The 25352-nt window shown below is 38.4% G+C and overlaps 1 protein-coding gene across 3 annotated transcripts in view; it reads right to left on the reverse strand.

Annotated features, from left to right (window-relative positions):
* Window positions 1-25352, reverse strand: part of PAG1 (phosphoprotein membrane anchor with glycosphingolipid microdomains 1) — a 234065-nt gene that overhangs the window by 88115 nt on the left and 120598 nt on the right. The window contains exon 1 of one of the 3 annotated variants that reach the window (XM_072604964.1): window positions 23792-23875. The exons of the other annotated variants lie outside the window; for them this stretch is intronic. The gene's annotated coding sequence lies outside the window, so the exon portion shown is untranslated. Of the gene's footprint in view, window positions 1-23791; window positions 23876-25352 lie in introns of those variants that run through there. 3 annotated transcript variants of the gene reach the window in all.

The following is a 25352-nucleotide window of genomic DNA, read 5'->3' on the forward strand; positions in this document are numbered from 1 at the left end:
TTTCTTCAAGAGGCACCAAATACTTTATCTTGCTTCATGCTCTATGATAAATAACAAAATCCAAACACTAGCAATGTTGTACAAGTTGTCAAACAGTTCTTTGGTATTGATATTCTAGTACAAAAGGTTTTTTTTCCCCTCAAATTTTAATGTCAAAGCCAGAAATAATTCACTTGGAAATTTCTTAGCTTTTTTTATACAAATCACTAGATGGAAAGAATTCTTCATCTATCTGGATATACATTCCCTTATAGCCGCAAGCAGAAATTACTTTACACTTTTCTTTTTCCCTGTGTAACTTAATCAGCATTGATGACTGATAGGCTTAAGGTAGTGAAAGGTGAAGAAAAGAAAAGTAGTATCACTAGGAAATGCCATGCTGATTTAAATAACCAAAAACAGATTAGGATTGTTAGGATTAAGTAAAATCAATGTGAGAAAAATTGAAATAAATGTTTGTTTGCTTCTAGGAATGGCAAAGAGTAAAGTCAGCAGTCATAACTTCACACACATATCAGTGAAGATGACAGGATTAATGCCCCAGTGTCTATGCATACAATGAATGGAAAGTTCAAGAAAATTGAATAGCATAAGAAAAATGGGTTGTCTTACATACAAGTCTTATTATCATTATAAAATAGCGCAATGCTTAGTCTATAAATGCTACTAGTTTATGTATAGGACCTTAAGAAAAAATTTTCTAATCATATCCTACATGACAGAAAGAGAATATAAGTAGCACCGAAATTCTTATGACAAACTGCAAGGTAGGCATGTTTGAGGAGAATCTGACACATCATCGTTTTTCACAGATTGCTCTCTAAGGACAGGAAACTATGTACAGTGGATGTTAGGATGATGTTGACTCAGAAAAGAAGAAGGGTGGTTTGCTGTTTTTTAATCTGTTCAAATGGTATATTATTGGTACTCAATATTATCTATTTTACAATATGCTAGGCCCTGCGTCATCTCTTTCCACTGCAGACCAAATAAATGGCTGCTTGTGACTGACTTCCTGGATTCTGTTTCTTACTCTGAACCAATGCTGAGTAGGGTAGCTTGTGAGTCTTTCATCTCTCCTGTAGCTAATCTGGTCCTCATCCTAGGGGTAACATTCTCAGTCCTTGTCCCTTCTAATAAACTTAGATAACATTAGGATTTCTATGTCTAACAGAGCTTCTAGTTCTCAGGGAGTCAAGAGATTATTTAGTCCAGGGTTGGGGAACCTATGGCCTTAAGGACACATGTGGCCCTCTAGGTCCTCAAGTGTAGCCCTTTGATTGAATCCAAACTTGTTGTGTGAAGTCTGGATTCAATCAAATGGCCACACTGAAGAATTAGAGGGTCACACGTGGCTTTGAGGCCACGGGTTTCCCAACCCTGACTGTAGTCCAACTCCTTCATTCCATATGAGGCCATTTAGCCATGATTTTTATTAGATTGTTGTTGATTCCAAATGTGACTACATTGGGAAGGGAATTTTCTCTAGCAATGCAGAACATCTAACTCTTCTGCAACTTGGGCCTCAAAGTACTGACTAACTGAGGGTTATATGACTTGCCTAGGGTCACATGTTGGTATATATGTATGGATCAGAAGTGGAACTTGATTTCAGTTTTCCTGACTCCAAGACCAGCTTTTTATTCACTGTATACACTGCCTCTCATTGCTTACCTATTACTTACAAAGTATGGAACAACCATATATCTATGGTTCTAAAACTAGTTTAATTACATTTGGAGAGGTCTATGTTGTCTGGTTGTGTTTTTTTGTTTGTGTATTTTGTTGTTTTTTGGGACAGTGACTTTTGAAGACCATCTATTAAGCTGTGCAAAAATGGTTGGGTCATTTCAGTTTTGTCCAAATCTTTAGAACCCCCTTTTTAGAGTTTTCTTGGCAAAGATTTTAGAGTGGTTTGCCATTTCCTTTTTCAACTCAGATAGGAAATAGAAATAGCAAATGGAGACAAACAGGGTTAAGTGTCTTGCCTAGGCTCACACAGTTATTAAGTGTTTGAGGCCAGATTTGAACTCAGGAAGATGAGTCTTCCTGATTCCAACCCCAGTGCTCGACCCTTCATACCATGTAGCTGCCTTCTACCACGTCACAGCATGGTTGTAACCTGCATCAGTAGAAGGATGTCTATGGCAATTCACTCTCAGGATGAAAACAATTCCATATTAGATGAACCCTTTATAAACAATGTTATATAAGGATTGAAGGCAAGGGAAAACAACTTTGTTCCTGTCATGCTCTCCATAATAACAAGGAACTCTAGAGAGATTTCATGGTCCTTTATGTTTCATTTATATTGATACTATAGGAAACAGAGATATTTTTGCAGATACTATCTGTAGATTGTAGAGAAAATGGGACAACCCAGTTTGCTGAAGTTCTGCCATCATCTGACTTGGCGCAATTGACATAATGCTATTGCAGCCATAATTAGCACAGACTTCTGTAGTTTCAGAAGTGCACACGTTCTTCCTGTCAATACTGAAATCATATATTCCTAAAATACTGAAGTATGTGCAAAACATTTGGCAAGGCAATGGATGAAGCTCCAGTGATAATGAAGCATTCTCTCTGCGGTCATGAAATTTACAATCTGATTGCAGTTTAGGTCACAAGAAGTACGTAAACATACAATGGCTATACAGTAGCTATAATAACTATAATAATGAAAAGAATTTTAATTTAACTTACCAAATAAAATGAGCATTTCAACATACAAAATAGAAGAGAAAAAAGATTGTATGTGAAAATACAAATCTCTATTATATACAACTAGCTTTTCTTTTAAAGTATGTAATAAATGATGAATAGAATGAATAGACTATTCAGAGAGAGTACAAAGATGTGAGATATATAGTGAGATGAAAGGTCTGAGGAAGAAAAAAACAATCATTCTTTACTGGGTAGAAAAGGATGGATTTCATGGAGATGGGGATATTAAGGTGGACTTGAAGGATGGGAAGAATTTTAAAGGGCCGAGACAAGTGGAAAGGGCAGTACAAGGGATGGAATGAACAAAGATACAAAAGCAAGACATCAGAACGATGACATTCCTGGTTTTGTTTGGTTATAGGGCACATGGAAGGGAGTCGCATCAAGCAGTTGTGGTCTAGGTCAATAATTGTGATCCAGCTCTTGTTAGTCTTGGAAATGGCTAAGAAAATAGCCGTTGAGGGTAGACATGGGACAATTGGAGATTGGGAAGGTTGCTGGAACCATGTAAAAAAGTTCCTCAAGTCATTTGGATCTTTTACTTACTCTGCTTTTGAACCGAGCACCGAATCCTTTCAGGTTTTGATGGATATATGTAAAGTGCTAGTCTTCCAGGCTGAGTCTGGACCTTTTTCAGTAAGAAACAGAAGACCACTGAAAGGTTTTGAGTACAAGAACAACATGATCAGATCCATACGTAAGGAAGGTTATTCTGCCAGTGGTGTGAAAGGCAGACAGGAACAGGGAGAGACTGGAGACAAAGAGGCTAGTTAGGAGGCTAATGCATCAATAATAAGGATCTGTACTAAGATGGTAGCAGTAAGAATAGAAATAAGGGGGTGGATCTGAAAGATAGTTGAAAGGACTTAATTGACAAGATGTGGGAGATCTGGGAGAGGGAAAAGTTAAAGGTTAACAGAGGTTGTTGAACTTGGGTATCTGAATGTATAGGTGTTCCATTGACAGAAATAATGAAGTCATCAAGAGCAGTTGACTTGGGGAGAAAGAGACAAAGTCACATAGTTAATTTATGGCAAAGACAGAGCTAGAATCTCTCCCATCCTCACCTTCCAAAAAAGAGGTCCATCCTGCTTTCTCAATATAAATTATGCACCCACATTTCTGTAACAAAAGGTGCAGGAAATCTAACTTTTAGTATGCCTCTGAAACATGGATGAATTTTATTCTCTGCATATTTAGAAATTCATCATCATTTGTGTATTTCTTTTTCTTTCCCTACAGGGTCTAAATGGGAAGGAAAAAAAAGGTGCAATTCTTCTCCTATAGGCTAAAGGGGAGAAACTCTAGTAAGAAGCAAAGAGCAAGGAGAAAAGAAAGTGGCCAAGGGGGAAGTTGGCCTATACTAAGGAGTGTCCCTGGGGTGGTTATGATGGCAGCAGGTATCGGCCCCTAGAGTTCTTCATATCAATCTCACCCCAGTTTTCTCTTTCCTCTTTCCAGGCCACATTCTTCCAGATGCCATGCCTGGAATCACAAATCAACAATGACTTGGAGTGAGGGGTTGACACTCCCTTGAGGAGGAAAGTGGAATGGAGAGAGGAGTTCCTAATGTTGTTTTCAGGATTGCATCAGGGTCAGATGTGTCCCTGGTACTCTGAGTTGGAGCTCTGAATGCATTTCTTCACTTTAAACATGTTACTGAAATAGTATTGGCATACAAAGCATGTCAAGGAGTTCTTGACCATTGTGTATCATTGATCCCTGTAGCACTGGAGTGGAGTTTAAGGATCCTATTTTTAAATGCATAAAATAAAACACATAGAATTACAAGGAAAACCAATAATAATGAAATTGAGATGTAATTCCCCCCCCCAATCTAAATTAACAGATTCCCAGAAATCTAACTGTAGATATAGATTAAGAATTTTTGTATCACAGTGGCATACTACCCCCTAAGTCAGGGGTTCTCTACTCTTTTGCTGAACCTTCTGAAACCAGTTCAGTTCTGCCCAAGGTATATCCACAAGATCTCTGAGACTGAGAACAGTAGCTGATCTGCCTTTTTGATAGAGAAGCTGGAGCTCAAGGTCACAAGACTACATTATTATGCTTCCAGTCTACTGTAAACATCATTATGCTTACAGTCCACTGGCATAGTCCCTGGGTGCCTTGGGTCACCTTTGCAGATGGAACATCAGAGAGTGAAGGAGCATGATTCTGTGGATAAAACACTGGATTTGGAGTCAAAATACTGGGTTTCAAATTTCAGCTCTGACACTTACTATGTTAGTGACTAGACAAGTCACTTAAACTCTCTTGGTCTCAGTTTTACTGGTAAAATGTGTGGGCTGGACTGAATGATCCCAAAGGTCCCTCTCTGATCCATGAGCCTACAAAATGCTAATCCCCCAATAAAATATACAGAAGTTCACATTACCCTATCCTGCCAGTAACAGCTCCATTCACGCACAAAAAACGAGGCATTAAGATACCTCCTCCCACTCAACAGCTTCTAAGCCCAAAGGAAAGGATAAGAAAAGAAAAATGAATACTATACTTGGTACATTTTGAGTGAGAGTCCCAGACTCTTGGCTCCTAGTTCTTTGGGTTTATATCAATTTCTATAAATTCAGCTTCTGACCTTTTGTTTATAGTAGCCCCTCCGGCATCTTGAAGAAGGAGGTAGATTGATTTAGAATAGATGTTATTGATATACGATCTATCACCCCTCTCTTTAGAAATTGTTCACTGGGGCACAGCACTCTCACATTCCTCTAGGTCTTTTGGAGCAGGGGTATCAAAAATTCAGCCTGTGGTTAGCACACAGCCCACAGTACTCCTGAGTGAGGCCTGAACCAGATTAAAATACAATTAGAAAATATTTAACAAAATAAATAAATTTTAAAAGGAACATATAAACATGTACGAGTTTCTAAGTTGATATGCAGCCTGTAGGGATCCTTAGTATGGTGCAGTGGCCCCACCATTCTTTTGAGGTTGACATTGTTGCTCTGAAGCAATAGGTTAGTTACACATTGCCCAGCTATAACCAATATATTTTCTTCTTGGAGAAACAATATCCAAATTCATGAGTTTTCATCTCTACCTCACTCTCAAGTTCTCTCTGAAGAACTATGGAATCGATTGCATGTCATGGGAGACACTGGCAAAGGACTGCTCAGCATGGCGTGCCCACATCAAAGAAGGAGGCACTGTGCTCTATGAGCAAAGCAGAATTGAAGTAGTTCAAAAGAAATGTAAGATGCACAAATGTAGAGACATCTCCGTTCCCAATGTCCCAATGTACCTGACTTTTGGCAGAGCCTTCCAAGCTTGTATTGGTCTGATCAGCCACAGTCAGATACAGCGTACCTAGACTCTAACACAATGATATCATTTTAGTGCTCTTCAAGAACAAAGGACAACAGCCAACTGACCAATGTCTAAAACTAGAGGTTATGAGATTCCTGATAAGGAATCTTCCCACTGCTCTTCTAAGATGCTTGTGAATTTTTTACATCTACCATTCATTTTTTAGAAGTGCTTCTCTTGGCCCCAGGGGAGGTCCCATCACATCTGCTTCTCTTCCCTGAGATGGCCAACTCTTGGTGGATCCCCTATATGCTCAATGGTGCCTTTTCTCCCTATCTTCTTCTTCTGGCCCTGACAACCAGAGGAAAAAAAATCCAATTTTTCAGTACTCAATCACCACAAAATTGTAGGGTCCCTTCTATTGGATAAAACAAACTACTCAAGTTTATATGTCACTCAATAAACTTGAAAGGATTTTGCTCATAATAACCCTGTATGATAGGTAGTACAAGTATTATGCATCTTAAATCTCCATACCTTAGATCTGTTACTGTGTCTAAGTAGACCAATTTCCTCTCATTATAGTTTTGGGTCTTTGTAAAGATTCATTTTCATTTCCTACAGTCCAGTTTTATAAGCTACACAGGAATATAGCTCCCAATTATAATTAATATCATGCTGCAGTTTCTCCTGAAATTGAGTTTTCATGGAGTCAATTAATGTGTAGCATGTGCAGTATGCCCCTATATACTTCTTCTCGCCAAGAAAAATCTCTCTACTTGGACAATGTTCTTGCTCCACCTTGTCTTCTCCAGTAGACTGCTCCCTTGTACTAATCTTCAATTGTTCCCTCTCTGCCTGTTTCCCTACTGCCTAAGACACATCCATATCTCTCTCCCATCCTCAAAAACCCTCACTTGGCATGTCCATCCCCAATACCTATTGTCCTGTATCTTTACTTCCTTCCCTTTGAGAAGGCTGTCTAAAAGTGGTACTGCTATTTTCCTTTTCTTCAATTCTTAACTCTGCAATCTGGCTTCTGACCTCACCATTCAACTGAAACTGCTCTCTCCAAAGTTGCTAATGATCTCTTAGTTATCAAATCTAATGGCTTTTTCTCAGTTCCCATCTTTGATTTCTCTACAGCCTGTGGCACTGTTGATGACTCTCTTCTCTTGGATGCTCTCTTTCCTCAAGGTTTTTGTTTTTGGCACTATTTTCTCCTGATTCCCCTCCTACTTATCTGACTGCTTCTTCTTGGTCTTTTTATGGGCTCTTCATTTGCTGAAGGTTAAGTGTCTGTAAAAGTCAGTGTTCTCAGCCATCTTCTCTTCTTCTTTTAGACTATTTTTGCTTGGTGATCACAACAGCTTCCATTTATCATTTCTATATAAATAATTTTCAGATTTATTTGTCCAGCTCTAACCTCTTTCCTGACTGCCAGTCTCACATCTCCAACTGCCTACTGGACATCTTGAACTGGGGTGTCCCATAGACAGGTTAAACTCAACATGTCCAAAACCAAACTCACAATCTTCCCCCAAACCCTTCCCTCTTCCTATCTTCCTTATTACTACCATGAGTATCATCATCCTTCCAACCAGCCAGCTCACAACCTAGGTGCTAGCTTTGACTCCTTATTCTCTCTCACATACCCCACACACACTCCATCTGTTGCCAAGGTCTATAATTTCTACCTCTGTAACATCTCTCATGTACACCTTCTCTCCTTTGACACTGCCACCACCTCAGTGCAGGTCTTTACCATATCAGGCCAGAACTCTGCTGGTTAGCCTCCTTGCCTCAAGTCTCTCCTTATTCCAGTCCATCCTCCACCCTTAGTAGCCAAATTGATCTCCTTCAAGTTCAAGCCTGACCATGTCATCTCTCTACTCAGTCAACTCCAGTGTTTCCTTACTGCCTCCAGGATCAAATATGAAACCCTCTGTTTGGGTTTTAAAAGCCCTTCAAAACCTAGCTCCTTTCTCCTTATCTAGAATTTTTATATCTTACATCTTAATATGTGGAGATAACCCCACATACTCTGTGATTCAACAACATTGGTTTCCTTGCTGTTCCTTGTACAAGAGACTCTATCACCAGGCTATAAGTATTTTCATTAGCTGTTCCCCATGCATGAAATTCTCTCACTATTCATCCCTGTTTTCTGGCTTCTTCAAGTTCTATCTAAAATCCTTACCTCTATAAGAAGCCTTTCTTAATTCCCCTTAATGTTAGTGCCTTTTCTCTGTTTATTATCTCAAATTTATCCTATACACATACATACATACACATACACACATATATACATATACATATCTATATCTGTCTATCTATCTATCTATCTATCTATCTATCTATCTATCTATCTATCTATCTATCTATCTAATCTAGATACTGGACCCTCACAACAACTCTATGAAATACATACCATTATATGGATAAGGAAACTACAGCCTAGATTAAGTAACTAGTCCAGGGACAAAGAGCTAGTAACTGTCTGAGATAGAAAATATGGGATGAGAGACTCACATGTCAAATTAAATAGACTAATTTTAGCAGCACCAGTATTATCAAGTCTTCATTACAAACTCTGAAACTTTGAATTTCTAGCGGCCATTTTTAGATAACTATATCACCATTGTAGCCATATTTTTTCATGTAAGACATACATAATGCAGTGTAGGGAAAAATATTACTTAAAAGGAAAAATGTTTCACCACCTAATTATGACTTCTCTCTACAGAAATAAGAAGCCATTAAAAACATATTTGAGAAATCTCAGCTTATTCACTGCTTAGAATCTGGAGATTCTTCTCTAGTCTAACAGTTTCTGATTCTGTATGCACAGCACAGATTCCTGCCAAGTCCATTACAGTGAGCAAACAATGTCTTCTCTGTCAGAATGGAGAATGAATAGGATCACAAAATGCTCCTCTAATGTACAGCCCTCCCCAAACAACCCCCCCGCCCAACAGTCTAACTAGAATGAAGAGTGATTGAAAAAGCACCACTTTGCTTTTGCTCAATTGAAACACCATTCTGGAAATCTAAAGAATAAGTAACAACAAATATACATTGAGTTCTAAACATAAAAAGTTGACAAGTATATTTTCTTTTAAATTGGCTCATAAATTTTTGTGTTCCAGTATGTGCGTGAGTATGTGAACAAACATCTACCACACAGAAGAAAGGAGGAGTTTCATCAGTTGCTATTTCAAGGCTTAAAAAAAACCAGCTTCCAGCAACAAACTGAACAGCAACCAACAGGGAAACTTCTGAGAAATGACACAGCAACCTGTTTTCAAATATTGGCAGCAAATTCATTATTTTTTGAGGTTGACTATAAATTCAGCTGCTTTTCCTAAGCTTCCTTTTACGCTGAAGCTTGTGATTCATGTACAGAAAATGCCTGAAGACACACATCTGAAATTCAGCAAACAAGACTGACAGCTTTGCCTGTGGTTTAACTTCTTTCCAGAATATATGTCCATGTTTACATATCCATATAATAAACACATATACGTAGATGCATACTACATCATGTATAAATTATTTTTCCTAGCAGGAAATCATGGTCATGATCTTTCAGGATAAATATTTCATGGAACATTTTCCAAAAGACAATGGAAGGCTTTCTTAACTGATCTTTTCATGGAAAAAGAAAACTGAATTTTTTTAAATGTCTCACATATTCATGAATCTTTTTGTGGTGTTGGATATCATTAACCAAGGCTCTTCTGTCCTTGATGACCAGGATACATTATGTACTTTTTCTTTATTTTAGCCACTAAACTTAGAAGGTTCTACTTCATTTTTAATAGAAACAATGTCTATGCTGACAATCTAATCATGGAAGAATGTGCATGACTTGTCCACATTTTTACAACAGTGTCTTTCTCAGAGTTCTGCCTTCTCAGGTTTCCCAAGTGTAACACTGTCCTCTCTCAGGCTAATGAGGACAATTCAAATGTTCTCAATCAAGCATGTAGGATTGTTTCTGAATTTCTGAAGGCTCTGCCCTGGGGAAGTCATTTCTTTTTCTTCCCAGATCCACAAGGAAGAGACATTGCCATTACGTATCAATTGACTCTTCATAGAAGAATGAAGACATAAATTACACTTATTATATAAATATGCCAAAAAAGATGTAAGGAAGTCTTAGTTTGGCTAATGAATAAATTGGAAAGGTTGCTAAGTGTAATTAAATTCATTATTGGACAGGATAAATTACAAAGAATGACTTTTTAAAGAGCAATAATCTTTCTCCAATAGAAAGTTCAGCTTGAAGTCAAGAAGCCCTGCGTCCTGCTTCTGACACATACTAGTCGTTTGACTATGGGTTTGTTATTTAAATCTTTCAGAGCTCCACACAACTAGCTCCATGAGTTAGAGGAATTGTTGATCTAAATTAGCAGGTGGAATTTCCATACCAGGAATTCTCTATGCCAATAAAAATCACACTTCTATACCACCCCCAATGCCCCTCAAATCCATTTTTTATTATTCTAGTGGTCATCACCAAGGTACTAGCATTATAAAATGTGGCCAACACACAGCAAACACAATAAATATAGACTGATTGATTATGAAAGGCTATAGTGGGGAGAGGGATGCCCTTTGAGTTTGAAAGTCTGAGTTTCAAGTCCCTCTTCTAACTTCAGAGTCAGAGCTCTCCTCCCCTATTCCATGATGCCTTCAGGGAGGTGTCATAGAGCAGAGAGGAAAGTGAATTTGGAATAAGAGGACACGAATTTAAATCTTATTTCTGCTACCTGTAACCTGTGTTTCTGGGCAAGATACTTAAACACTCTGGTCCTCAGTTTCTTCATCTATAAAATACAGTGTTGGCCTAGATTAGTAGCACTGAGTTCAAATAGAAATGAGATCCCAGCAGCTGCATATTGATTTAGAAAACCACATATTAACATGATCTATATTCTATTATATTTTCTATTATTTTGTTAAATATTTTCCAATTACATTTTAATCTGGTTCTGGCTGTATTCTGGTGTTGACCCCATGTTTGACACTTCTGGCCTAGATGACTTCTAAGTTCCCCTCTAACTTTAATCTTTCCTCTCTTCATCTGTAATCCTATGATAAACAGACTTACCTGCCCTAATTAGGTGGTCCAGAAACAACTTTCAAAACTAAAGAGTATTACTCTGCATTGCAATTCCACTTCTCAGACCTAATGTGATAAAGTTGTCAGAGCCACGTTTTAAGAGAGACATTGGGTAACAATTTGTATAGTGTTATGTAGCTACATAGTTAAATTCTGCAATGCACCTTACATACATTTTCTCATTTGAACCTCACACCAGACTGTGAGGTAAGTTCTAGGGGTATACTCATCTCTATCTACAGATGAGAAAACTGAGGCTTGGAAAAATAGGAGTGACTTACGTGTAGTCATAGAACTAGTGTCAGAGATGGAATCTGAACCTACATCCTTCCTGACTACAAATCTATTTTTGCCATTTTTACATTGCCAATCTACCTGGCACATTGTAGAGAGGAGGAGAACAGGGACAACGTCACACAGGGAAAAGTGGAATAAAGCAGCTACATTTTTCCTGGAGAAGACTCCAGATTAACAAAAAGGCATTCAACATGATTGAACTTTATTCCTGAAAAAATTATTATAGAAATCACTGTAGCATTAAACTGTGGGAACTCAAAAGGACAGAATTTTAAGGAACTGAAAGTAAACATTTCCATTATATCACAATTCCCCTGGTACATGTGAGAATATCTGACATTTGTACAGCCCCTTAAGGTTTACAAAACCCTTTTAAAAAGCACACATTATCTCATAACACGGAGCATGATTACAGCTGTCAAATATATGATGGGCTGTGGAAAAGGGAGAAGATTAATCTATGTGTCTTCAAAGGGCAGAATTAGATTTACTGGGTGAAAATTATAGGGAAACAGATTTCAGCTCAGTATAAGGAAGACCACCTCTAGAGCTACCTAAAATTAGAATAGGTTTGTAATTCCCTACCTGGAAGTGTTCAGAGGCCTACTGACCTCTTGTCAAGGATGTTGTAAAAGAACTGGGGATGGGGGAGGGCATGGTTGAAAAACTGGATGAGATAATCTTCGAAGCCCCTTCCAACTCCATGAAAGAATGGGAGCAAAATAAATGTTCAATTTGTATCTCATCTAAAAATGAATTATCAGAAAAATGGGAATTTCGGAAGGAAATTTAACAATTTTATTGATTATCATGTACATGTGACTTTCCATGCTCAGAAATGAAATAAGATGGTTTATTCCAACATGAGTGAAGAAAAAGAGGGAAGTAGGATGAATGCCATTTTTATGATTATACCAAACACTGACCTCCATTCAAAGAGCATCTCTAGAAGCCATGCAGTTGTAAGCAAGGAATCCTAACCAATTTCCCACTGTTCTCACTAATGCCCAGCTGGCTCCCAGGCACTCTCTGTGCTTCTCCTGGCAGCACTGCATGGAGAGGTTACAGCAACTGGTAAAGGCTCCAGTTTGGCATTATGCTAGCTTACATCAACAACACAATTATCACTTGCATTCCAGAGCCTCTGTTTTTAGCTTCCAATCATATCTATGATTGTAAAAAAAAAGTGGAGGAGAAGAGTGAGTATCTCTCCCTCCATCCATCTCATGTTGACCTGGCTAGACATAAAAATAATTGGGAATGGGAAACCTGGGCTCCTAATTCTTGTACTCTGGTTGATCAGCATGTTCTAATACAACATCAGCTCCTTCAATGGCAAAATGAAAATCATGTTTATCTTAAAGGAATATGATGAGAGCATTTAACACACTGGAAAACCAGTCTAAGATCCTCAAATGAAGACCTATAAAAATGTTACTGGAAGACAGATTCTCTTCCTTTTGAGATTACAAGAAAGCAAGGAACTTTAGAGGGACAAGTGAGGTCAGAGGAAGGAAGAAAAACTAGGGTAGGGTGCTTTTTCTCCCAAGGTAAGAAAAATTGCAATGTAGCACAGCAATCCAAAACTAAATGCATACTTGCAAATCCATATTTTCAGAAATCTGAACTAACCTAATACTTAAATGGGCAACTAAGTGGTACAATGGATAGAGTACTGGATCTGGATCAGGAAGACTTACCTTCCTGAGTTCGAATCAGGCTTCAAACATTTACTAGCCGTGTGACCCTGGACAAGTCACTTAACCCACTTTACCTCAGTTTCCTTATCTGTAAAATGACCTGAAGAAGGAAAAGGCAAACCACTCCAGTATCTCTGCCAAGAAAATTGCTTAATAGGGTCATGGAGAGTCAGAGATGATGGAACAACAACAAAAGTTTTAATTGCATTTCATTTAGATTTGATATTTACATCTGTGTGTCAAATATATGACATATGAGAGAGATAGCCCTAAAATAATTCTACAAATATGTGAAATTGGGTTCTGAGGTAGGTTTCTTTGTTGTTGTTTTCATGTTGTTTTGGAATTATTTAGAAATACAAGTTTGAAAATAGCATATAAGGCACTTAGTATAGGTAGCGATAGTCCTGTTTTACATATTCCTTTAAATATAAAAAAAAATAAGAACTGATAACAAAGAAAGTAGAACCAGAAAGATAGTATATCATGACTACAATAATGTGTAAAACAAAAGATGATAAAACTTAGATAAAAGGCAATGATCAATACTGGTTTCAGATGGCTCTCAGGAGAAGCCTGATAGTTGTAGAGTGTGGGTGCAGAAGGTGAATAAATCACAATCTCAGTCAATTTTTAAAAAATAAAAGACATTACGAAGGCCATTTTTAGGAAGTAGCTTCAGTGTGAAACAAAACAAAATGCATTAATAAAACATTAAACAACATATCCCTAACTAAAGAGAATACAGGCCCTCTCAGCTCTGTCTTCAGGAATAATGACATCATTTCCTAAGTTACTTCCCAATTGCCACTCAAGTCTGAAAAGTAGAGGAAGGCAGAAAAAGAAATTAGTTTCTCCTTTTACTTTCCATTTCAGCACAGCCATCAGTTGCTATACTAACTCTCCCCTCCTCCCCGTGGGAGAGGATTTCATACTGCATGTTGCCATTATCACCCTTGCTTGACATTTTTACCGCATTTATTGAGTGGATGATGTGTGTGTTGGCCTGGCTGTCATGGAGAAAATACAAAGATGTATGAGAAACTGTCCATGCTCTGAGGGATCTTACGTCCTAATTTGAAAATCTTGTGTATAAATTTGTTGTTCAGTCATTTCAGATGTGTCTGATTCTTCATGATTCCGTTTGAAGTTTTCTTGGAAAAGATTTTGGAGTGGTTTTCCATTTCCTTGTCTATCTCATTTTACAGATGAGGAAACTGAGGTAAATAGGGTTAAGTGATTTGCCCAGTGTCACACAGTTAGTAAGTATGTGAGGCAGATTTGAACTTGGAAAGATGAGTCTTGTTGACTCCAGGTCTTGTACTGTATCCACTGTGCCTGTGTATGAATACACTGCTCTGTGTATGAATGAATGTATATAGACATACATACACATAAATATATGCATGTACATATATGTAATGAAATTAATTTGTCATTCTAAAAACTATCATAGCTGGAGACAGTATGAGGTACAGAGACAAAAGGCTAAGGGAATTTCTTTCCCATGAAAGAGTTGAGGAGTTAACTCTTATCTTTGAGAAACATTGCTGTTTCATAAATGTAATTTAAAAGTTGCTTATGACAAGATAGAATTACAAAGCACATTTATTGATACTCACTTTTGTAAGTTTTAAATATGTAGATTGGGGGTGGGTGTTTGTGAACTTTTAAGATAGTTTGTTAATTGTATTTTAATACACTTGGTTCCCTCTGTAATCTTGTATATTTTATTTTATGCACTAAAGAACAAGATTCTGAAAAAAATTGAAGACCCCTAGACCTTAGAACTAGAGGAACCAGAAGAAATCTCCAGCATATTGAAAAGATAGTATAAAGAGAATATATAGAAGATGTAAAGAATTGTGTATATAAGCTGTGAATGGGCTGTAATCTGTACTAGGGTAGGGAAGACCCATATTTATGAAATTACGTATCCATTAAAGAAAAACTATTGAATATGGAGATACTTATTAAGCATCAATATGATCATTTATGAGTCTTTGTATATTTCACACAGTGGGGTGAACATATTACTCACATTATCTGAAGGCTCATCTACTATAGCTCCGACACTCCTCAAGTGGGAGTTGCTACCTTTGGTTTGCCACTGCATTTGGCTACGTTATTTTCATTTTTTAATAAATCAGAAAAATGATCTGAACAAGACATGTAATCACGGGCTATCCTCCACTCTCCACTCTCTTGATCCTTTAGCTGTCAGTTGTAGCAAACTGAGCAGAGTTTCATTTTCACTGGGTGAAGGGCTTGGCACACAACAGCCTTTTTCAAGCTATTTCCTGCCCTTTCATTAGATTTCAGGTCAAACCTTTTTTCTGGACCTTTGATATTCAAATGCATTTAGGTAAGAATTGTAGCCCCCACTACGATGCCATTTTCCCCATACCGTCATGACCAACTATGAGAAGCTCTTGTTAATTAGTTAGAGATATGAACAAGATTTGATTACCTAAATCAAATTGCTATAATAAAAAAGGATGAGGTAATTGAAAGTATACATATGTCTTTTGAAATGTCAGCGGTATTAAATGGTATTAAAAACAACTTTTTGTTGTGAATAGAGAGTGCATACTGTGCATACTGTCCATCTAGTGGTGATCCTGGTAAGAAAACCAAACACAAAACTTAGTAATTAGTTTCATGACATCAAAGAAGTATCCAGTCCAATTATTTCAAATTCCAGGAAAAACAGTTTTGTAAGTTTCTGAAATTTTGCAAATACCAGCAATGAAAACTGGAACATACATTTTAATGTACTTTTTAGAATAGGAGGGAATTTACTCCATAAATACATGTTTACTTTAGGCATCATGAGTCACTCAATAAAAACATTTATCAAATGCCTAATACCATGTACCAGGCACTGAATTGAGCACTGGGGATAGAAAGGCAAAAGATGAAAAAGTCCCTGTTCTCTGGGGGCTTACATTCTATTGGAGGAAACAACATATGCATATATAGGTATACTACTACTACCAGACTACTACAATTATTACAAATGCTACTACTGTTATTGTTCAGTTACTTGGCTGCATCCAATTCCTTGTGAGGTTTTCTAAGCAAAGATATAGGAGTGATTTGCCAGTTCCTTCTCCAGCTCATTTTACAGATGAAGAGCAGAGGCAAATAGGGTTGTGACTTGTTCAGGGTGACATGGCTAGCTAGTAAGTCTCTGAGGCTAAATTTGAACTCACAAAGATGCCTACTCTTACTCCTACTATTACTAATACTCCTACTAGCTAACATTTATATAGAGCCTACTATGTGCCAGGCATTGTGCTAAATGCTTTACAGATATCCCATTTGATCATCACAATAACCCTGGAAGATAGGTATTATTGTTATCCTGATTTTACAGATGAGGAAACTGATGCAAATGGAGATTAAGTGACTTGCTCAGGATCACACAAAGTGTCTGAGGTAGGATTTGAACTCAGGCCAGGCACTCTAACCACTGTGCCAGTTGGTTGCCCCCTAGTCAGTGGTTAGAGAAAACAATAGAAGTTGAAAAGATCAAAAAAGTCTTTCCTACAGAAGATGATGCTTGAGCTGAATGCTCAACCATCATTTGAGTGCTCACATTATAAATGGGACTACCTATCCCCTTAATACTTTTTGGAACGGTTCAACTATAGTCGTATTGAGAGTTAGGGGAATAACAAATAGCTCCTGTAGCCATAGTGTTTTCCTGCTTTTAGACTCTTACATCACTACCCAAGGAACGTAGGAATTGGGGGCAGGAGGATGGGGGTAAGGAGTCTGAATCTGGTGCAGAAAACCAGGTGAAACCTGGTGAAAAAACTTCTGCTATCAGGACAGATCAGAAATTGTTCTGCAACTTAAGAGTCTTATAGAGTGACCCAAGGCACTTGAGGTTAAATGACTTCCCCACATTCAAATAACACTGCCTATAAGTGTCAGAAGTGAAATGAGAGCAGTTCTTCTAAGCAGTTCTCTATTCACTGTCATGCTTCTACAAGCAGCTACGAAAAGTACTACCATGCCCATTCTACACATAAGGAAGCGTCAGTTCATCTAAGTTGTGTCTTGTTTCAATTCATACAGATTAATGATAGAGGCAGGGTTAAAACCTAGGTCCCTGACTTCATGTCCGATCCTGTTTAGACCTCATCGTGTTATACTGAATGGCCTAAGTCCCCCTTTCAGATCCGTGATTCTCTGTTGCTATGCCAGTCTAACAAATTGTTATCATAGTGGCTTATCAGCCAATTCTATTAGGCAGTGGTTGTAATATTTTCTCTGAAGCCTCTATTTCAGGGTCTTTCCTGAACATCAGCGACACCAAGCACTGGACATTTGCTCAAATACAAGACGTTTCTTATTCATTCATCACATAAGCACACTGTTAAATCCCCCCTGTTTTCTACAACCCACTACATTATCTTCAAAATCAATATTAATAAGGTCTTCATATTAATGGTGAGCTTCATAAAAATTCTCCAATAAGTGAATTCTGTGAATAATGGGAGATTTGTCCCCAGGGTGCACATTTACCAAAAGTTGGTAGCATTAGCTGAAACCATTTTTTTAATTCTGGAGAACAGAATGCTGAAATGGTTGAGTGTTTTTCTTTTTTTTTTTTTTTCTTTTGCTGCTGAATGCCAGTCAGTAGGCTCTAAAGTACAGATTTTATATTTAAATGATACTTTCCTATTTGGGAAGGAGTGTGGCATAGTGTATAAAGAATTGACCTTCAAGCCAGGAACAGTTGGGTTCAGATCCTGCCTCTGACACATTGGCTCTGTTCTAGCAATTCTCTAGTTTAATGATAATTGAAGAGAAGATGACAACCCGTGGGAGCAGATGAAGTTTTCTCATCAAGAGTGCCCTTTACTAATGAAATCATAGGTCCAGTCCCTGTTCTCTTTAAGGTTTATAAAGCATTTGCTTCATAACAAACTGATGAGACAGGAGAAGCAAAAATTATGTTAACCTCATCTTATATAACAAGAAACTGAGGTTTAAAAAATGCAGTAAGGTTAAGTGTAAAAGCCAGTATTCAAATTCAGGGATCCTGACTCCAAGCACAAACCCTTTCTGCTCTACAATCCCACCTCTGAAATCTCCCAGTCCTTGTTGGTGCAGTAGGTGGAGTGCTGTTGTTAGTACTTCATTGCTGAAGAGGACTGTGACACTCAAGCAATTAGATTTAAGTGAGGGAAGGCTGTGCAAAGTCACCAGCCTCATTTTCTCCTCTGGAGCCATCTGGAGTGTTAATCTATTTCTAGGTGGAGTGTAGGGACTGGTCAGGAATACCTGAATTCAAATCTGGCCTCAGACACTTACTAGCTGTGACATTGTCAATTTAACTTCTGCTGGCCTCAGCTTCCTTAACTGTAGAATGGGGATAAAAATAGCACCTCCTTGCATGGTGTTTGGGAGGATCAAATGAGATGACATTTGTAAAAAGTGCTTTTGTACAGTACCTGGCACACAGCAGGTTCTGAGGAAATGTTTCTTCCCTTTCCTTCCTCCCTTTCCTCAGAGGCTGCTGAGGATCACAGACTTGGAGAGCTGGAAGTCACCCAGGACACTGAGTCCAAATGCCTGGTTGTATACATGAAGGCTCCAGAGAGGCAGGGCAATTTGCCCAAGAAAAATCTTTTGTAAGGTATTACATAGATGCAATATTTTATTAGATTACTGAAATAGAATAATACATGATATTAAACTGATATTTTGTGATGAAAATGTGGTGAATACTTTATCATTGGAAATTACATATTTTAATTTCCCCCCATTCTTTAAACATATTAATAAGCTACCATACATGACAATAAACATTTAGGTAGCTTTTAAAACCTTATAAGATGCTTTACATACATCATGTCATTTGTTCCTCACATAAATCCTGAGTCAGGTACTAGACAGATGAGGACGCTGAAGTTTAAATGACTTGCCCACATGAGATGACACTCGAAGCTGGCTATCGTCTTACTCCAAGTCCAGTGCTCTTTCCACAATTCTGAGTCGGAACATGGACACACTGAAGCAGAGCTGGTAGGGTCCTTGGATGCCATCTGGTCCAGTGACCTCAGCTTGCAGATGAGGAAACCAAGGCCCAGAGAGGTTAAGTAACTCACCCACATGGAGTGGTGGGATTTGAATCTAGGTTTTTTGACTCCCTTTGAGCTCTAGAGCTATACTCATATTTTCCATTCTGTATTTAATTTTTAAAAATTTCATGTGGTAGAAATTAACCTCAAAATGTCAAAATTTTCCATGTAAAAAAGCTCCTTTACCACAGTCATGCAGGAAAACCATAATAAAATATTAATTGATGAATAATATTAATAATACAATTAATTATATTATTATAATCGTAATGTAATAATACAATATTTAATTACTCACACATTACTTTTGAGAAGTCAAACGAACACATGAGCATTCATTTAGAGTTTCCTGTGTACCAGGCACTGTGCTAAGTGGCTAAGAATACAAATTCAAGCAAAAAGGAAGATAGCATCTGCTTTCAAGAAGGTTACATTTAAATTGGAGAAGATTACACAAGAAAAGGAGCTGAAAAGGTTCAGGGGGAGATTTCCACAATGGGTCAGGGAAGAAAAATCTGGACAGTCATGAGCAGAGCCAGGAGAGGAGTGGAAACAGTTGCTTGGGCACTTCTTTAAAATAGAGGTTCTGGAAGAAACTGATTGATCAGAAGGGAATTGTCTCTCTGCTGGGGCAGATGGATCTTCCAGAGGGAGAAGGCTGCAGGGAAAGCAACATTTTCCAGGTGAAGAAGTGGATAAAAGATATCAGAGATCTATGGAAGAAAGAAGGTGAGGGAACTAGTGAGATGATAAGAGGGAAGGATAAATGATGAATTGTCTGTGTGATCCACTGGCCATGTCTATCCAGGCAATGTCAAAAGATCTACAGGGAGGCCCCCGACACACTGCATGAACTTCCTGTGATATTTACAGAACCAGATAATCACAGAATGAGAACCGGAAAGGACCTCTGTGGTTATCTAGTCCAAACCTGAAAAAGATGTCCACTAGGACATATCTGATACATGGTCCCCCTGACTTTGCCAGAAAAGATCATGGACAGGTTACTCTAAATATGCAAATATGCACAGGTTGCCATCTGTACTTATAGAAGACAGTGCCTATTGACACACATCCAGCAACGTGTAGCTGATATTCACATTCATGTTCGTTCATCTTCCAGTAACTATGTGACTTTGGGAGACTTGATATTATTATCTCTAGGCTATAGGTGTGGTTTAGTGAATTGCTCAGGGTCACAAGGCTACTGGGGAGGGGGGCACATGTGGCCTTCTAGGTTCTCAAGTACTTAATCCCTATAATGGTAGAGCTGAGACTAGAAGCTGGGTATCTGCCTTCCAGTCTAATGCGCTTTCTACTATACCATATTCTCTCCACAATTAAAGGAATTTTGTATAATCTATAGAGAAAAATTTTTAAATATACTCCCCCCCTCCCCATACAGTCTTGTTTTTCTATGGCTGTAGTTCTCTCCTTGATAAGTCCCTTCTGGGACCATCTCTCATTTTCTGTCTACCTTTAGTCTCATGTCTACATTTCTTCCAGCTGTGCCTCATCTTTTCTAACCCCAGCTGCCTTGACTCTCCCTCTCAGCCTTCCTGGGATTTTCAGTATTAACAGTACTAGTCTTCACACCATCTGATGTCTTCTGCTTCATTTTTCACTGAATCTAACAGCTGAAATCCCAGATGCCTGCCAAAGCAACAGTCCATTAAGAGAATGGCATTTTCTGGATTTTCATTTTCCCCACTAAGGACAAAGACAGAAAATGGGGGAGGGAGCAGACAAGAAAAGAGAGATTAGCTTACCATGGTGCCAGAGTGAAGCAGTGGAAGAGAAAGCTAAAGACAAGTAAATAAAGATGAAATTGGATTTTTTTTTTAAGTATCAAGGCAAGGACATCATTTCTATGGTACTAGGAAAATAATTTCTTTTGAAATTCCTCTTCCAAATGATCAAGTCTGATGAAAAGAATAATCTTTTATATAAGGAGAATTTTTTTCTTCAGACTCTAAGGAGTTGATAAAAAACAAAAAACAAGAAACCCCACACCATTATGAACATATATTAGAGATTTGTCTAAGGGAAGGAGAATGGGTTACTGACACTTTCTCTGATACATAACACATTTAAGTATCTTTCCCCTAGCTTCAACACTATTTGCTTTTTCTCAACTGTTCTTAAAGGAGCACAGTCAAGGATATTATAGTCTTGAGGGAAAGTGGAATAGAAGCAGAGTAGCCCCTGGAGACCATAAGCAGAGGGTTCAAGTAGCCTTCAAATCCTAATTCTAGCAGATAAACGCTCACCCACATGTATCAAACCTCTCACAGTGAAACATCAAAATCATCTTTGTCAGCGGGGAGCAACACGATACTTCATAGTATGATGCAGGCTTTATTTTGCTAAAACAAATGACTGTACCGGTCTTCTTAGATAGGTCTGGACAAATTGAAAGCAGGGACCTATAGACAGCAATCTTAGAAAGGCTACATCTCTTTAGGAGAGAAAGCAGGAAGCATTTAAATTGGCTAGCATAATTAACTGGAAATGAATTGGCAGTAAAGCAGAAAATGAGAAAACTTCTCTCCTTTAGGCAAGGCAGACAAATGAGCCACATGTAATAACTAGGGCATTCCCTTCTTCAAGTACTTAGCTATGTATTCAGAGGACACTGCTGATGAGGTCCCCTCCATGTGCATGGATGAAAAGAGCAAAGGGTCACCAGCAATACAGTCTCTTCCACCCCTGGCTTATGATAACTGCCCTGTGTCTATAGATATGAATGTATGAATGAATGAATAGGCATTTATTATTTACTATGTGAGCACTGTGCTAAGTGTTAAAGATACAAACAGAAGACATAAATGAGACAAGAAGCTCATAACAAACATAAAAGTGTTCAGCTGAAGGGCAGACAGCTAAGACCCAAAGGTCTTTAGGATGTCGGAGCAGTTGAGACAGCAGCGCCCAGGGGTCTGAAGGAGGACTCTAGGACACAGTGGTAGGACAGATGGGAAGGCTTGGTAGATTTCCATCTCACTGGAATACCTGGTGATTCCTAGTTCATCAAATGGAAAGAACAGCATGACTACCCAGATTCCAGGGTTGCTGGAGGTTTGTTGGGGGTGAGGGTGGGAAGGAGGACCACTCCAATGAAAATCACTTTATTTAACATTTGTAAAATGCCTTGTAAACTTTCAAGCCCCATATAAATGATGGCTCTTCTTCTTCCCACCCTGGCTGCTGAATGGTGTTTTTGCCTTTACAGATTCCTGGGGAAAAGAATGAGATAACTTGGAGGGAAGGCAAGGAGATTATAATACCAGAAAGCCAGTTCCCAATACTATGGGTAATCTACAAGGCATAATAATAGGTAAGGATATAGAGAGACCTGTGGCACAGAGGATAGAGCACCAGGCCTCAAGTCAGGAAGACTCATGTTCCTGAGTTCAAATTTGGCCTCAGACACTTAATAGTTGTGTGACCCTGGACAAGTCACTTAACCTTCCTTGCCTTAGTTTCCTCATCTGTAAAATGACCTGGAGAAGGAAATGGCAAACCACTCCAGTATCTTTGCCAAGAAAAATCCCCAAAAGTTCACAAAGAGTTGGATATGATGAAACAAGAGGAAGAACAGGGGAGGTGCCAAGTTAACGAGAATACTGGTATGAAGGTATTTGCTGATGATATTCCCTAGATAGGTCCATACAGTAGGGGATGTGAGGGTAGATAATAATAGCTGCCAAGTAAATCAAAAGCATCCTTCTTTCTCATCTCCACTACTATAAACCTCAATATTTCCCCCCATCTTAATACCTATTGGCTCTCTTACCACTTCCTATTTATTTGCTCAGGTCTTTGCTATCCTTAAAAAACAAACTAATCCTTAATTTAACTATGCCTCCTCACTACTGAGGTAAAGTAAAACAGACACTGATTTAGAGTCAAAGCTCCAGGATCTGAAACCTGACTCTGTCTATTACTCCTGTGATTTCTGCCAAACCCCACACTCTCGGGACCTTATTTCCTTCAATTGGAAAATAAAGGAATTGAACTAGATAACCTCTGAGCCTCCTTCTAGCTCTGACTCTATGATACAACTACGGTAATAAACTTCTACTTCTTCTCACTACTAAACTCCTAGAAAGAAATGCTGCTAATTGCTGCCTTCATTTCTTCCCCATTCAGCCACTGCTTAACCTCTTGCGATCAGGCTTTCAAAGAGGCCTCTCCACTGAAATTGCTTCCAAAGATCTGTTGCTGCTCTTGTCTATCTTTTTTTATTGATACTTTTGTTTTAACATCACTTTAATTTCTGAACATATCTCTTCCTGTTCCACAGCCCAATTAGTCATTCTTTGTAACAAAGAACATTAAAAAACCCCAGCAAAACCATCATAACATATCAACCATTTCTGACAAGGATGCGTTAATATTTCATAGCCACAATTTCCTTGCTTCTGGAAAGAAAGGAAAAGAAGGTACATTTTTCTCAATTCTTTCCCTAGCTTGGCCACTATAATTGTTCAGTGTTTACATTTTATTTTTGTTGTTCTTTACACTGTTGCAGTTATTATCTCTGGTTTTTTCCAGGTTCTGTTTACCTCAGTCTTTGTCAGTTCGTGTACTACGTGGTACAGTGGGCAGATCCTTCAGCTTGGAATTAGGCAGACATCTTCATGAGTTCAAATCCAGCCTCAGACATGTACTGGCTTATGTGACTCTGGGAAAATCACTTAATCCTCTTTGCCTCAGTTCTCCATCTGTCAGACGAGTTGGAGAAGGAAAGGGCAAATCACTCCAGAATTCTTGTCAAGAAAACCTCCCCAAATGGGGCCATTAAGAGTGGGACCTGACTAAAATGACTAAACAGCAGTAGTATCAATTCATGTACATCTCCCCGTGTTATTCTCTTCATGTGTTTTTTTTTAGTGAGGCATTAATATTTCTTTGTAGTTGTGATTATTTTTTGAGCCTTTCACCTCAATCAGTGGGGCTAATTGCTTTTCTCAGTTTTCTTCTATTTTAACCTTTCTGCAGCCTTGCATGGGTAATCCTAGTCATTCCCCAGAAAGTTGTTTCTGCCTTGGTTTCCATGACATCGTTTTCTTCTTGTTCCATTTGTTCTTATACTACCATTCTTTTTCAAGGAATTATCATTCACTTCCCACCACCTAAACATTCTCAAGAATCAATTTTGGGCTAATTACTTTTCTCATTTTTCATGTCTTTTTCCTTGGTGGTCTCATCAAATTCCATGTATACAATTATCATTATACAGATGACTTCTTTGGGCATCAAGGACCAATTCAAGTGCTATCTCCTCTGTGTAGTCTTTATCCTCCAAGATGCAAGTGTTTTTCTCCTTAAAGGTTCCCAGAAATCTTTTTCTGATCTCTCCTTTGCTCCCTTTACCCCCACCTTGGGTTGTGCTTATATCTGCTTATGTTGTATTCCCTTTAGAATATAAGCTTTTCAAGATCATAGACTACCTCATTCTTGTATCTTTAGAGCCTGGCACAGTACCTGTATCACCAGTCACAGCAGCACACCAGAGGACTGCTGCTGTGAATGATTTTAGGGGTCAATTTGCATAGTAAAATGATTTTTCTATTTATTCGGCAATAAGTTAGCATTGTTCAATAAAGTAAAGCACAACATTCATAGCAACATCCTTAAGTAAAAATGCATCATTATATACATATGTGTGTGTGTGTGTGTCTCATAACACTCAGTATGTCACATGGCACATATCATTGCATTCAGTAGCATTCCCCCAAATACTTATTTATACAATCAAGGAGTCCCAGGCTAACACAACATATCCTTAAGGTATGGTAGAAAATACCACACCATCCACCCCTAGGTCACAGTAAGAACATCACACTATACAGCATATATCATCACATCTCCCAAATCAGGGGGACCTGCACTAGGGTCTTCCCTAGCATGATGTATCCTTAAGGAGTAGCAGAAAATGTCACACCATCCGTTCCTAGGTCACAGGAAGAACAATCTTCCCAATCAATACCACGTATCCAAGCAAAGTCCTCTTTCATCTTCACTCAAGGTTGACTTCCAAGTCCCATGACTCTATGTCTGTGGGCTGACCACTCCTGACTCTCGCCTGGATTCACATGTAGGCAGCTCCCTGCTGCTGCTCCA

The sequence above is a fragment of the Notamacropus eugenii genome, chromosome 4 (assembly GCF_028372415.1).
Source record: "Notamacropus eugenii isolate mMacEug1 chromosome 4, mMacEug1.pri_v2, whole genome shotgun sequence".
Lineage (NCBI taxonomy): Eukaryota > Metazoa > Chordata > Mammalia > Diprotodontia > Macropodidae > Notamacropus > Notamacropus eugenii.